The sequence below is a fragment of the Pseudorasbora parva genome, chromosome 12 (assembly GCF_024679245.1).
Source record: "Pseudorasbora parva isolate DD20220531a chromosome 12, ASM2467924v1, whole genome shotgun sequence".
Classification (NCBI taxonomy): Eukaryota; Metazoa; Chordata; class Actinopteri; order Cypriniformes; family Gobionidae; genus Pseudorasbora; species Pseudorasbora parva.
Window position 1 is genome coordinate 34,625,966 of NC_090183.1, and position 16,747 is coordinate 34,642,712.

General features: G+C 36.9%; 1 protein-coding gene across 3 annotated transcripts in view; it reads left to right on the plus strand.

Annotated features, from left to right (window-relative positions):
• The window catches only part of gabrb3 (gamma-aminobutyric acid type A receptor subunit beta3), a 68,194-nt gene that overhangs the window by 14,036 nt on the left and 37,411 nt on the right, over positions 1–16,747 (plus strand). The window lies entirely within an intron of this gene.

Consider the following 16,747-nt stretch of genomic DNA (forward strand, 5'->3'; position numbering starts at 1 on the left):
TGTTTGTAACGTAATCTTAAGGTTACTTTTTATTTAATAAAGTATTACAAGTTTATTCTGGTGTATTACCTTGTCCCATAGACTTAATGGAAATGCACTCCAGTGAAAACACAACACATTCATTATTTGTTTTGAGCAGTTATTTTATAGCTTAACCTGTAATGAACCTGGATTGTTTTTTTTTAAATAGGCTTATGATCCTTTTATGCTCCTACAGTTGCTATTTTGGTCAACATTTCCTAACATTCTATTAGTCAAATGTATTCCATGAAATGTCCACACAGCTTCGGCTTGAAATGTGATCCGTGCGCTGTCTATTAAGGTCTACTTTTCAATTTTGTGCACTTGATGTCAGTGCATGCAGCTGTATTCTGTCTTCAGACAGGAAGTGGCAGGGCTGTTAAAAACTAAAAGCTCTCATGCTGTCAGTGGGGTAAGGTCAGTGCCTTGTGTAAGAAAGATTTGCCTTATGTACATTACATTTTACTGTACCAGTGTGTTTGTCTCTTTCTCTCTTCACTTCTAAAATCAGAGTAGTGGGAATTTCATTACACACAGAGAGACATATTTTCACCCACAGAGCCATAGTGCAAGAATTATGGCATGAAATATCCCATTCCAAGCTGTCTGTCAGCAAGATTGCTTGGAAAAGGCAAAAGATTGTTGAAAATCTAACACTCTTCCATAAAAATGAATTAAATACAATTTGCATCTAACGGACCGTGCTGCTTACACAGCCTCTCGAGGAGGGCCCAGCACAGGCGGTATTAAATTACCCTGTCAAAATGTGCTGTTAGCAAGCAGAATATTTCTCAGAAATCAAAAGCATTCAGACATAATCAATATACTTCTGCTGTTCTGTGTTCAATCAGGGGGGTGAATCTCACAAAACCTGTCAAGAGTATGTCCCAGTCACATTCCACCCTGAAATTAAATTAAATATTTGTGTATATCTGTGTGTCTGTGTGTGTGTGTGTGTGTGTGTGTGTGTGTGTGTGTGTGTGTGTGTGTGTGTGTGTGTGTGTGTGTGTGTGTGTGTGTGTGTGTGTGTGTGTGTATTTACAGTATATATATATATATATACACACACACACATACAGTACAGGCCAAAAGTTTGGACACATTACTATTTGTATTGTTTTTGAAAGAAGTTTCTTCTGTTCATTTTTATATTGTGATATATTATTTCAATTTAAAATAATTGTTTTTCAATTTATTATACTTTAAATGATAATTCATTTCTTTGATGCAAAGCTGAATTTTCAGGATAGTTCCTCCAGTCGTCAGTGTCACATGATCTTTCAGAAATAATTCTAATATGATGATTCATTTTCAAAGTTTAAAACAATTCTGCTGCTTAATATTTTTTCATAACCTGTGATACTTTTTTATAATACTTTGATGAATAAAAAGTAAAATAAAAATAAAAAAAGAAGCAAATGTTTTAAAAATAGAAATCTTTTGTTACCAAAATATTCAGTAATTTGGGGTAAGTATTTTTTTTTCTTTCTTTTTTTGAAATAAATCAATAATTCTATTCAGCAAGGATGTGTTAAATTGATAAAAAATGATAGTTAAGAGATTATAGGAGATATATTATTTAAAAATATGTTTTTATTTTGAATAAATCAAATATTTTAAATTGTAATAATATATCACAATATTACATTTTTCTGTATTTTTGATCAAATAAATGCAGGCTTGATGAGCAGAAGAAACTTCTTTCGAAAACATTACAAATAGCAATGTGTCCAAACTTTTGGCCTGTACTGTATGTATATGTATGTGTATAGTATATGGGTCAATGACATGACGTGCATATGTTTGTGTCCAAGTGCATTATTTCCTTTTAAAATGACATATATCACTTTATTCTATAAGACTTATTTAGTTTGAATACATTTTTAGTACATTATAGATAAATAATAGATATTATGTTTTGTTATCTGTCAGGTGGTGCAACTGTCCAAACAAATGAACAGACTAAGTGGTGTTTTAATAATAATTAAATAATAACTAAAATACTGTGGCATCGTTTTAGATTTTAAACTTTTCACGTGAACACATTTGATAAAGATCAGTCATTTTAAAGCTGTTGAGACAATTGAAAAGCACATCAAATGTCAGGGTGGAATATCTGCATGGCTCTTTTATTATGGATTGGTTATAACAGTAAACATGATAATCCATTAGAGGACCAACTGATCCTTGTGGCTGAGTGTAAATCTCTTCAAAATACTGGTAAAAAAAATGTTGGTATACATGTCAGGTGGTACAACTACAGCTATTTGGTTGTGCCACCTGACATAAAAACAGGAAAAAATAATTTTAAACACTTTGAAATGTTATTTAACAGCTGAAGCTTGTTTAAACGCTGTTCATGACTCAAATATACATTACATCAGTTTTTGAAATATTTTTTAAAACACCCTTTTTTGAAGCTTAATTTGTTGATGGCCCATATACAGGTCCTTCTCAAAAAATTAGCATATTGTGATTAAGTTCTTTATTTTCCATAATGTAATGATAAAAATTAAACCTTCATATATTTTAGATTCATTGCACTCCAACTGAAATATTTCAGGTCTTTTATTGTTTTAATACTGATGATTTTGGCATACAGCTCATGAAAACCCAAAATTCCTATCTCAAAAAATTAGCATATCATGAAAAGGTTCTCTAAACGAGCTATTAACCTAATCATCTGAATCAACTAATTAACTCTAAACACCTGCAAAAGATTCCTGAGGCTTTTAAAAACTCCCAGCCTGGTTCATTACTCAAAACCGCAATCATGAGTAAGACTGCTGACCTGAGTGCTGTCCAGAAGGCCATCATTGACACCCTCAAGCGAGAGGGTAAGACACAGAAAGACATTTCTGAACGAATAGGCTGTTGCCAGAGTGCTGTATCAAGGCACCTCAGTGGGACGTCTGTGGGAAGGAAAAAGTGTGGCAAAAAACGCTGCACAATGAGAAGAGGTGACCGGACCCTGAGGAAGATTATGGAGAAGGACCGATTCCAGACCTTGGGGGACCTGCGGAAGCAGTGGACTGAGTCTGGAGTAGAAACATCCAGAGCCACCGTGCACAGGCGTGTGCAGGAAATGGGCTACAGGTGCCGCATTCCCCAGGTCAAGACACATTTGGGCTACAGAGAAGCAGCACTGGACTGTTGCTCAGTGGTCCAAAGTAATTTTTTCAGATAAAAGCAAATTTTGCATGTCATTCAGAAATCAAGGTGCCAGAGTCTGGAGGAAGACTGGGGAGAAGGAAATGCCAAAATGCCTGAAGTCCAGTGTCAAGCACCCACAGTCAGTGATGGTCTGGGGTGTCATGTCAGCTGCTGGTGTTGGTCCACTGTGTTTTATCAAGGGCAGGGTCAATGCAGCTAGCTATCAGGAGATTTTGGAGCACTTCATGCTTCCATCTGCTGAAAAGCTTTATGGAGATGAAGATTTGGTTTTTCAGCATGACCTGGCACCTGCTCACAGTGCCAAAACCACTGGTAAATGGTTTACTGACCATGGTATTACTGTGCTCAATTGGCCTGCTAACTCTCCTGGCCTGAACCCCATAGAGAATCTGTGGGATATTGTGAAGAGAAAGTTGAGAGACGCAAGACCTAACCCTCTGGATGAGGTTAAGGCCGCTATCGAAGCATCCTGGGCCTCCAGAACACCTCAGCAGTGCCAAAGGCTGATCGCCTCCATGCCACGCCGCATTGAAGCAGTCATTTCTGCAAAAGGATTGCCGACCAAGCATTGAGTGCATAACTGAACATAATTATTTGAAGGTTGACTTTTTTTGTATTAAAAACACTTTTCTTTTATTGGTCGGATGAAATGTTTTGAGATAGGAATTTTGGGTTTTCATGAGCTGTTTGCCAAAATCATCCGTATTAAAACAATAAAAGAATGAATCTAAAATATATGAAAGTTTAAATTTTATCATTACATTATGGAAAATAATGAACTTTATCACAATATGCAATTTTTTTTAGAAGAACCTGTGTAATATATTATTATTAAAGATTTTAAAATATGTTTTTCCCCTAAAAAATCTGATCCTCATTATTATTTTTTTATATTACTATTAAAATTTACAAACAATTGTCGAGCTAATTAATGTGTAATATTAATGAACTACATGGGTACTGGGTTAGGTTCAGGGTTATTTGCATGTAATTATGTATAGTTTATAGTTATTACTGTAGGAACTACATAGTAACTACATATATAATATATTATTATTATAATTTGTATTATTATTATTTTAAAGAAATCTAAAGAATCCATCATGCAGGACAAATTACCAAAGAATACAAATACAAATAAAAACGATATATACATATTCGGAATGACAATCTGGGTGAAATGTGCTTATGTTCATGAAAATAATGTCCAAATGCAAAATTTTCTTCATTTCAAAGCTTTATTTATTATGCAACATATATCTTATACATAATTTTACTTGGGGTGAAATGTGGCCTGCTTTCGTGAGACAGGAAAGACCCCTCAAATGACTTATGGATGCATTTAAAAGAAGATCATAAATCTCTCTCTTTCTCTTTCTCCTTATGCTTTGAGGGGCTACCTTTGCCTTTCTTGACAACATCTGAAGTCAGGGAACATTTCATAAGTGCTACTGACGCACAGGACTGAAATTCTCATCCGTGCACAAACACGAATGAAACATATTCAGTGTGATAGTGCTGCATGGATACACAGCAGATGATCGCTCTGGCACAATGTGTGTGGCAAGTATAAGTGGTTGCCCTGGAAACCAATATCATCTTTAGTAAGAATTTGAAGATGTTTATGGTTCTTACCCAGGTGAAGAGGGAGGTGGGGGGGCTTTATGAAATTACGTGTGTGTGTGTGTGTGTGTGTGTGTGTGTGCGTGTGTGTGCGTGTGTGTGCGTGTGTGTGTGTGTGTGTGTGTGTGTGTGTGTGTGTGTGTGTGTGTGTGTGTGTGTGTGTGTGTGTGTGTGTGTGTTTGTTTTTAAGCGTGTGGACCTGAAAATGTAATTATATCTACAAAAATTTAATCTGTGCTCTGGTCAAGCTTTGTGTAGTAAAATCAGATGAATGCAACTTTGCTAAGTTGATGTGTGCGGCAGGTTTCTGAAACACTATGATGATCCATTATGATGAATGCTGATGGTTTCCTTTAATTTAATGCAGCTGTAACCTGATGGCTGAGTTTGGTCAAAGTGCTTTCAAGGTGAAAGTGAGAGAAGGAAACGGAAAGAATGCACCGGAAAGCCTCAGAAACGCGCAAGGTATCGGCCCAGAGCTCAGCAAGCCTGTGTGGGCGTTCTGCAGAGAGGGAGCGTCGTCAAGGAGACCGGAATTATTAATATATTTAGTCTTTTGTTTGCTCTCGCCCCCTTTATTTTTAGCCTGATAGTCAGCTTTGTGGCCTGTAATTGTTCAATCAGGCGTAATATCAGTGTATAGAAGTGTTAACTCTGAACTTCACTAAGTGCCTATTATCTCCACCTTTAGGATAAATAGGTGTGCTCCGGGAACTATTTCCTTCCAGCGACTGGTATGTGTCATATGACCTGAAGGCAAATGGAGCATGTTGTGGTCTAAGTGCCCTCTAAAAACAGTTCACGTGGTCCGCAAAGTGACATCCAGGGGTTCTCTGCTTCAATTATAAATGGAGTTAAGTGGACATTCCACTGTTTAAATCGTGCCAAAATGTCCTTTTGGATACTTTCAATCTCCTGTTGAAAGTCTTGTTGACACACAGAATGCACTTCAAAGCTCCTGGGCTTATCCCTGCAGAGCAGGCAATGGAGAGAGCAAGCAGCAAGATCACGCTGTGACATCAGCCTCTTTGAACACCATGTTAACTACAGCCTGTTGAGTTGCAGAGCTCTGGGGATGAGTGCCTCTCACCGCTCTCAGGAATTCATCCGTTGTTACTAGGTAGTTTTTTTTTCCTCTGTGCGCTTTACAATGGTTGTCTTTCTTCAATGCTGTTGTTTGCATGGGAGGAAGCACGTTGATGTCAGGAGGAAAATCAATATCATATGAAAGAAAACTGGCTCTGCGACTGACCTGAACCTTGGGCTGCCAGATGTAATTTCTGAGCAGAGGATGCAAGAGGCCAACGCTTCTGGAGTCGAAAGTAGTTTAAACCAGGACAAATGTAACTATTTTCAGTTCCAGTTCCTCTCAATGATTCTAGTTCAGTGGCAATTCTTTTATTATATTAAAGGGTCCATTCACTCAAAAATGAAATTGAATTACCGCCATTTTACGTTTCAATCCTTGTTCTATTGAACACAAAAGAAGATTTTTTTTTTTTCTTCAAAAAATCTCAGTGGTGTCCTGTCCATACAATGAAAGTCTCTACTTTGACTTTAAAAATGTCTTTGTGTTCCATTGAAGAAAGTGAGTCATATGATATGAGTGACAGATATGAATAGTGACAGATTTTTTTTTTTTAGAGGTGAAATGAAATAAATGGAAAATATATGATTCATTAATATTTGTGACCCATACTGAATGCGAAAATAACAACTCACAACAATAACTATTTTTTTTTGTTTAAATAATTTGTTCATTGCGACTCATTTTGCCAACAGGGGTCACATTTATAAAATAAATTTATAAAATGAAACACTCAGTTTCAGTCAATGTCATGTCAGTCTTGAGTACCTATAGAGTAGTATTGCATCCTTCATCTCCGAAAAGTCTTTAGACTTTTTATTTAAATTTAGAAAAGATACGCTGTAGATCAGCGCAGCTAGTGCGTTGAGAGCGTCTGAAAGCTGTGATATCCATAAATGTGAAAAAGAAAAGATTATCCTAAATAAACCATGGCTATCAATCAAATTCAACCATAAATATATGGTATCCAGAATCAGATCCTGAAATTGAACAGGAGCAGCAGCAACAGCAGGACATCTCTATGTGGTATGTAACGTTACTGTAACTGTATGCTTAGCAGCTTGTCAACATGTGTGTGTGTTTACTCATGGTTTATGAAGACAAGATTTGGTTTTTGGACTATTGTATGCGACTAAACCTTAGCAGTAGCAAGCGTCAGGTTTTGCGCGTCAGACTAGTGTTTACATATAAAAACAATGGAATAGTAGCTCATTTGAATGAAGAAGAGCGCGTTGTGTGGAAACGATTAGGTTTAATATGGAATAATAGTGGTCAGCTAAACAAATGTATTTAAACACACACCATACATTACATTCTCCATTGATAAATTAACTATACACGATCGTGTTGTTTACTGATGTGTACTTACGCAACGAAAGCCAACAGCATGTACATTTGAAGCAGTTTTACTAACCGTCTGCTTCCAAGGCAGGACCGTGAACCTTTATCGTTGGGACCGCTCCAACAAAAACACACTTCTTTGGTGACATTGTTTATTTGGTGAAGTCCTGGGACTGCATTGCAGCCGGCGTTTCCGAGCAAACGCGTTTATGGTCATAAAACGCGCCCATTCCGGGAGAATAGCCTGTACGGCCCGTTAAAGGAAATTCCGCCCCATTTGACGTCACACAGACCCATACTCGAAAAGAACTTTCCAAAACTTGTGAGAAACCGGAAGGAGTATTTTTGACACAGAAATACTCCATCAAATACACACATCTTTGTCTATGTTTAGCATGGGAATCCAAGTATTTAACAGTGTAAAAAGCTCAGTATGCATGAAAAAGCATTTCACCCCTTCAATGGGTTTCACCCCTTTAATGATCTTCCCTTAATTCTTTTGCACTCTTCTGCTCATCTTTATACAGACGATACTGTTATTTATACTTTAAATCCTCACTTCTCTCAAAGTGTACTCCAATCAGATTTGAATGCTTTTCAAGATTGGCTCCATTTTAATAATATATTACCACGGTCTTTGGTACAAAGTGTATGTTTAAATTAAAATATAACTAATGTGAAATGATGGCATGTACTTGCACAGAGTAGATCCATTTAAATATTTGGGACCAAACTTAATTTTATCTCAATTTAACTTCATAAGATTACATTTGGAACAAGTGTATTGTGTCGAGCTAAAACATTTTTACATTTAACATTTGGAAAAAAACTAGCTTTTCAACTTATATTACCTTTTTTATGCAGATTTATCAGAATGCATCTAAAACTAATCTCTTGGCTCTTACAGCTTACAGTATTTTGTTTGCAAATTTGTTATTGGATGAATATTTGAAACACAATTGTAATTATGTATGATTTAAATGGTCTCCACTTAATATTAAAAGGCACCGGTTGCAACTTATTTGTTTTAATGTATAAGTCATTAATTTAAAAATTCAGATTCTAAATTAGATTCTAAACTTCAGATTCAGAATTTAGGATGTAGGAGAAAGTGATTTAATACAGAAAAAATACACACTTTATCTTTAAATCTAACAATTGTTTGCTTATTTTTACACATAAAAATATTTCAATCTGTTCTATTTATTACATCTAAGCTGAATACCCACACTACAGATAAGTGAAGTTTTCATGCTGACATATACACAGTGCACAGAGGAATCTCTCTTATTGCTGTTATTCTGATATTCCCAGTAGACGTGGTGTTGGTAAGTTGACGTAAATGCTCTCTGACTGGCATGCTTGAAAGCTTGTCTTTGTGTGAGAGCACACACTCCTCACCCAGCTGATGACGCGATCACCTCAGCCTCCCAGAGGGTCTCATTTATTGACAGGATTTTTCTTTCCTTTACTATGATTGATCCTCCTCTTCACAAATGTTCATATTTTCAAATACTATTTAGGATGTAAATATGGTGAAAAGTGTAGTTTCTGTGTCATACGTCACTTCAGATTGTAGATATTGATTATAATTATTTTTAGTATTATTATTTAAATCTTTATGCTTTTTTCTAATAGCTTGACCCATTTGTCAGCTTGAACAAGTTGAACCAAATTAACTAATCAGAACATAGTAATAACAGGGTCACAGATAAAACAAAAAGGCATACATGTAACATATTCTTTTATATATCTTATTAATTACAGGTCAGAATAAGAATATTGTTTAATTTTTACACAAATATATCCGTTACGCTGAATGGTTCACTCATGGTTTATTACTCTATATTACATTTAGCCAAAAATGAGATAATATTGCCATTGTTCCCATAACTGCAATGTGTTTAATATTAGTCTGCATCATTAAATTAGTTTTAATAATATTCCTGAGTAAATGAGCAGATGCTGATGCCGTGCTTGCTTGGCTTGTCACTTTGTTTCTGACTTGCTCTAGCCTAAAATTATTCCTTGCAGATATATTTATGAATACCTTTTGTTTTATTTAACATAAATGAGGACATTTGAATTAATAATGCAAATGAAACGATACAAAAATGCATTAAATTATTAATATTTTTTAAGTTTAACATATTTGTCAGTGCTAAACATTCCTCATTTAACTGTAATATAAATAAGATGCTAAAACTGTTACACTAAATGATCTCTTACAAACTGCATTTTTGGGACAAAAGTCCCCATGTCATTTAAATACCAGAATATACCAAAATGACATGATTTTCACAAAAGTTACTTGAAATATTAAAGTAGACACATTACTTTTACTTGCATTTTAATGTTCTTATGTGTATACAATTACTTTTGTAAATTTAATTTGATGCAGGCTCCAAAATGCTCCAAAAAGGTTAATTTATTATTTATTATTAGGGGCCAAGCACCGAAGGTGCGGAGGCACCTATTGAAATCGTTAGTGTTCCTATTATTAGGGGCCAAGCACCGAAGGTGCGGAGGCACCTATTGAAATCGTTAGTGTTCCTATTATTATTCTGCTTCTTCTTCTTTTTCCGCCATAGGAGTCTCTGGCAGCCCATAGAACCGTATGGTAAAAAGTTGTGAAATTTGGCACACTCATAGAGGCCAGTCTGAGCTGTCACTATAGCAAATTTGGTGCCTCTAACTCAATCCCTCTAGCGCCACCACCTGTCCAAAGTTTCACTCATATTTATGCTTATAACTTTTGACCCCTAAGGGCTAGAAACAAAATTCTTTTTTCATCGGATTCCTTGGCTCAAGCCGATTCGATTTCACCCTATGATGTCATTTTCCGGTATGCAAATTTTCCCGCCATTTTGAATTTTCTGAAAAACCTACTTTTTCGAACTCCTCCTAGGCCGTTGCTCCGATTTTCACGAAAATTGAAACGGATCATCTTCAGAGCATGTTGACAAAAAGTTATGGAATTCAAGTTGATTCGTCCAATCGTTTTCAATAAACGCACAAACAAATTTTACGTGGAGGTTGCAAAAACACACTAAAGGCTATATCTCCGCAACGCTTTATCGTATTCAAACCAACCTTGGTACATGTCATCACAAGCATGACTTGAAGCAACATGCAGCGTTTCGGCGCAGCGCCACCTACCTGTCCGGAGATACGAAAAATGCCTATTTTGGCTTATAACTTCTGAACCGTTTATCCAAAAATCATAAAATTGGTCTCATTAGATTCAGGGCGTCATGCCGAGTCGACTGATATCCAATTTTACCATGTCGGCCATTTTGGATGTCGGCCATTTTGAATTATGTGCAAAAATGCTGTATTTTATGAACGCATGAACAGATTGTTATGAAACTTGGTATGGGTCATCACCACGATGCCCTGAAGTAGCCTGAGAAGTTTCGAAACAGCGCCACCTAGTGGAGAATTTTTTTTTTCAAACGCTTATAACTTTGGGTGTGGTTGACATATTTTGATGGGAGTGTGTTTTTTGGTCTCCTGAATCCTTGCCGACTCCAACGATACCAGACTTGCCAGGTTTCGGCATATGGTTTGCGCAGAGTTGTAATTTAGTGCTTAAAAAACATTTGCTGATATCTTCGAAACCGCTAGTCCGATCGAGACGAAACCAGCCTCAGAAGTTCGGAAACATAGGTCGATAGCTATACGCTAATGCCCAAATCTCAAAATATTGATAGTAAGGGGTAGTAAAATCCAATCAAAGTCAGGTGTCAGTCCTTTTTTACGTGTTTTTTCATATAAATGTCTATAACTCCAAAACAAAATGAGATATTTTCACCAAACTTGACACACATATGTATGGGCTCACTATGAGGACACATAAAAAAATTGGTGGGATTGTGCCTCTTGGTGGCGCTATAATAAAACAAAACATGAAATTCCCATTGACTTCAATGCAGTATTATGGTTTAAAATGCTAATGCTATAATTTACGAATGCATTAGCGTATCGTTACAAAACTCGGTATGTGTCTTCCGCTCCATGTCCTGAAGATACTCAAAAAGTTTCGGGGTAGCGCCACCTTGTGGTCAAAAGTTGTAATAAAATGTACAAAAATGCTAATAACTTTTGATTAAATTAGCCTATTGTAATGAGACTGGTCATAATACATTCATTGGCTCATGCCGAGAAGATAGATACCAATTTTGCCATATTTTGCAAACATATCTGTGCTCCATCTTGTTATTTGTTAAAAATCTACTTTTTCAAACTCATCCTAGACCGTTTGTCCGATTTTCACCAAAATTGATCCGTATCGTCTTCAGACCATGCTGACAAATAGTTATGGATTTCGGATTGATAGACAAAACAGTTTTCATATACCACTGCAACAGAGTTGAGCCATGATGCAAAAATTACTCTTGAGGCTGTATCTCTGCAATGCTTTGACATATTGACACCAAACTTTGCATGTGTCATTGTCATCTCAATCTGACTAAACCACATCAGTTTCGTAACAGTGACACCTATTGGTCGAAAGTGATAAACCATTAAACCATTATTATTGACTGTATTTAAAATTTGACTGCTATTTTGCCTAAAATCAACTTAATAGGTCCTTAATGGCTCATTGTTGCAGTTGGCTTGAGACTTCCAGCCATGCTGGCATGTCTTGTCTTCTTCTTTGCGCTTGGCCCCGATAATGGCTGCTTGCAGCTATATTTATTATTCTGCTTCTTCCGCCTAAGGAGTCTCTGGCAGCCCATAGAACCGTATGGTAAAAAGTTGTGAAATTTGGCACACTCATAGAGGCCAGTCTGAGCTGTCACTATAGCAAATTTGGTGCCTCTAACTCAATCCCTCTAGCGCCACCACCTGTCCAAAGTTTCACTCATATTTGTGCTTATAACTTTTGACCCCTAAGGGCTAGAAACAAAATTCTTTTTTCATCGGATTCCTTGGCTCAAGCCGATTCGATTTCACCCTATGATGTCATTTTCCGGTATGCAAATTTTCCCGCCATTTTGAATTTTCTGAAAAACCTACTTTTTCGAACTCCTCCTAGGCCGTTGCTCCGATTTTCACGAAAATTGAAACAGATCATCTTCAGAGCATGTTGACAAAAAGTTATGGAATTCAAGTTGATTCGTCCAATCGTTTTCAATAAACGCACAAACAAATTTTACGTGGAGGTTGCAAAAACACACTAAAGGCTATATCTCCGCAACGCTTTATCGTATTCAAACCAACCTTGGTACATGTCATCACAAGCATGACTTGAAGCAACATGCAGCGTTTCGGCGCAGCGCCACCTACCTGTCCGGAGATACGAAAAATGCCTATTTTGGCTTATAACTTCTGAACCGTTTATCCAAAAATCATAAAATTGGTCTCATTAGATTCAGGGCGTCATGCCGAGTCGACTGATATCCAATTTTACCATGTCGGCCATTTTGGATGTCGGCCATTTTGAATTATGTGCAAAAATGCTGTATTTTATGAACGCATGAACAGATTGTTATGAAACTTGGTATGGGTCATCACCACGATGCCCTGAAGTAGCCTGAGAAGTTTCGAAACAGCGCCACCTAGTGGAGATTTTTTTTTTTCAAACGCTTATAACTTTGGGTGTGGTTGACATATTTTGATGGGAGTGTGTTTTTTGGTCTCCTGAATCCTTGCCGACTCCAACGATACCAGACTTGCCAGGTTTCGGCATATGGTTTGCGCAGAGTTGTAATTTAGTGCTTAAAAAACATTTGCTGATATCTTCGAAACCGCTAGTCCGATCGAGACGAAACCAGCCTCAGAAGTTCGGAAACATAGGTCGATAGCTATACGCTAATGCCCAAATCTCAAAATATTGATAGTAAGGGGTAGTAAAATCCAATCAAAGTCAGGTGTCAGTCATTTTTTACGTGTTTTTTCATATAAATGTCTATAACTCCAAAACAAAATGAAATATTTTCACCAAACTTGACACACATATGTATGGGCTCACTACGAGGACACATAAAAAAATTGGTGGGATTGTGCCTCTTGGTGGCGCTATAATAAAACAAAACATGAAATTCCCATTGACTTCAATGCAGTATTACGGTTTAAAATGCTAATGCTATAATTTAAGAATGCACTAGTGTATCGTTACAAAACTCGGTATGTGTCTTCCGCTCTATGTCCCGAAGATATTCAAAAAGTTTCGGGGCAGCGCCACCTTGTGGTCAAAAGTTGTAATAAAATGTACAAAAATGCTAATAACTTTTGATTAAATTAGCCTATTGTAATGAGACTGGTCATAATACATTCATTGGCTCATGCCGAGAAGATAGATACCAATTTTGCCATATTTTGCAAACATATCTGTGCTCCATCTTGTTATTTGTTAAAAATCTACTTTTTCAAACTCATCCTAGACCGTTTGTCCGATTTTCACCAAAATTGATCCGTATCGTCTTCAGACCATGCTGACAAATACTTATGGATTTCGGATTGATAGACAAAACAGTTTTCATATACCACTGCAACAGAGTTGAGCCATGATGCAAAAATGACTCTTGAGGCTGTATCTCTGCAATGCTTTGACATATTGACACCAAACTTTGCATGTGTCATTGTCATCTCAATCTGACTAAACCACATCAGTTTCGTAACAGTGACACCTATTGGTCGAAAGTGATAAACCATTAAACCATTATTATTGACTGTATTTAAAATTTGACTGCTATTTTGCCTAAAATCAACTTAATAGGTCCTTAATGGCTCATTGTTGCAGTTGGCTTGAGACTTCCAGCCATGCTGGCATGTCTTGTCTTCTTCTTTGCGCTTGGCCCCGATAATGGCTGCTTGCAGCTATATTTATTATTATTATTATTATTATTATTATTATTATTATTATTATTATTATTATTATTATTATACAAAATAAGATACATTTTATAATAAATGTGATTATTTTTATAATAAAATCTAAATATATTTTCAGCCTTGTACCTGTAATCTGAATCTAGCAGGGGTAAATCTATGTCTCGGTTCTGTTGTGAGTTCCCTTGTGTTTGATATCAGCGCCTACATTAATAGATTGTCAGTTTCAGATTTGAAATAATGTCTCTCTGTTTGTTTCTCTTGCTTTTCATCTGTTATTTTTATCTGTGGGACAGGGGAAGTAGTGTATATGTCAGAATGTGGTGTCACTTTATCATGAGGGAATCCCTCTCAGTGGAGAACAACAACAATGATTTACTGAGGAGTCATACCCTGAGATGTAGTGAGCAGCATCTTAAGATGACTTTATTTTGAGCTGTTTTCTACTTGCAGCTTGAATGTACTACTATAACATTTTACCCAGTAATGAATGATTGATGCCTTTACTTTTGTGTGACCACAGCAGCACAGTTCCCCAGATATCAAAAGTATCAAATCGCTCAGCTGGCAAGACTGCATCTGTTTACTCCATTATTAAATATACACGAAAATAACACTGTTTTCGCTCCTTTTCAGAGCACCTCTGGCTTTGCTGTGTTGTCTGGATCATGTTTGACTAATGTACTGTGTGTGAATACAGTACATTATTATATATAATCATTCATAACTAAACATTATGTTTGTGATGGGAGTGTCTCTGTGCAGTGGTGTTGATAATATTGTATGTAAAATACCAGCAGTGAAGAAAACATTACCAGACACAAATGGCCCTACATGCAAGTATTTGAGAGATGAATATACTTTGCATCCTCTCCACTGAGACATACAATATAATGGGTACATGTGTATACTGTTAGCAGAGAACATAGTAAGAAGCTACCAGGGTGGATTCCAAAAAGCAAGGTTAACTCACCGTCACATTTACCTTGATCTTTCGGTTGATTAACTCAGACCTCGCTTACTCGAGGTATGCTGGTTCCAAAAGTAAGGAAACATTCTGCATTTTTACTTTCTAAAAAAACTCATCCTGTATGATTTATAAGCATTTTGAAAAGTGGGGACATGGCCAATGTCCTCATATTTCACACTCTCCTTGTAATACCTGTGTCATACCCATGTCATTATACACATTTGTGTCCTCATATGTCACAAAAACATGCCCACACACACGCACACTCACACTCACCCTCACACTCACACTCACACTCACACTCACACTCACACTCACACTCACACTCACAAAATATATTATTTTTGAACATTGAATCATTCCATGAGTTTCAAAAGAAAATACAGGTTCAAATGATAAGTAAATTATAAAATTTTCATTTTTCGGCAAACTATACCTTTAAATCTTCACTACTGTGTTGCTGCTACCCAATATTGACGGGGGTATGAAGCCTTTTTAATTATAATTAGCATTAGTACTACTTCTGGTAATGTAGGGGATAATGTATTGTGAGAAAGATTTGTATCCATCAGTGCCATTTAGTGGATTAATTAAAACAAAAGCCTTATAGAAAGAGATGAAGGGAGAATGGAGGAGAATAAGAAGTAGGAAGAAGGATAGGTGTGGAAAGAATGGAAGTCTGAGAAAGCAAGGGAATCACAGACATTAGTAATCATAAAGAAGGTGTCCCTGTCATGTCGTCCCCCCTCATCTCGTTAGCTAATGAACTCAGCTTACACGCTCTCTTGCACAGCCTCTGCTTTCACAGATCTGCTGGCACAGTCTGAAGTCAGCCCCAGGGACCTAAACCCATTCTAACATATGTTTCTAAGTGAATTACTTCTTATTACATCAACAGGTTGTGCACATTGTGGTGGACAGCATGTGAGGCCTTCATTTTATCCACAAGAACCTAATAGCAGACACACATAGTACACACACACATACCCACACCCGGGCTTCCTACTGGATTTCAACCAGGTTCAACTCTGGCCCAGGGGACAAATGAGGTCCATAAATTTTGTGATTTCAGCCCTTTTAAAATTCATTGAGTTTCAGAGGCGGCCCAAATAAGGCCTATCATGCCAATGCTTTAGTTTGATTGAATTTCTATACTGTGAGTCGCTGAGGTCATATAGTATAGCTCTACGAGCTGATGTCGAGTGGACTACTGAGACTATATGGCAATGGTAATGGAAATCCATAGTCCGCGCAGCGCAGACGAGTGCCTCGCAGAGATGGCCACGCAGCATCTTCGTGGCAGACAGACTTGAAAGATAGAGGCCGAAGGCAGCTTGTTTCCAATCCAACTTTTGATGTTTCTATAAATATTACTCAGACAACAGAAAATCTATTTTCTGGAGGCCACAGGCTTTAGATTTCTATTTCTGACCGTGACACTTTCAACCCTTTAGGAAAAACTGAGTGTGTGAACACTGTTCCAAAATCTAGGGTGAATTCAGAATAGCATTTTTTGCGTCCTTTTATCGACACTACAAGAAGAGGACATAACTAGAAAGGTCATTCCAGAGCAAAAGTGAGGAGCTGAACCTGAGGCCTTTTTACAAGGCTGTTAGCTAAGGGTGCATATGATGGTCACTTTGAAGAAGTCATTTTGTCATTTATGATCACATGGTCTTAAATAGATCATGCAT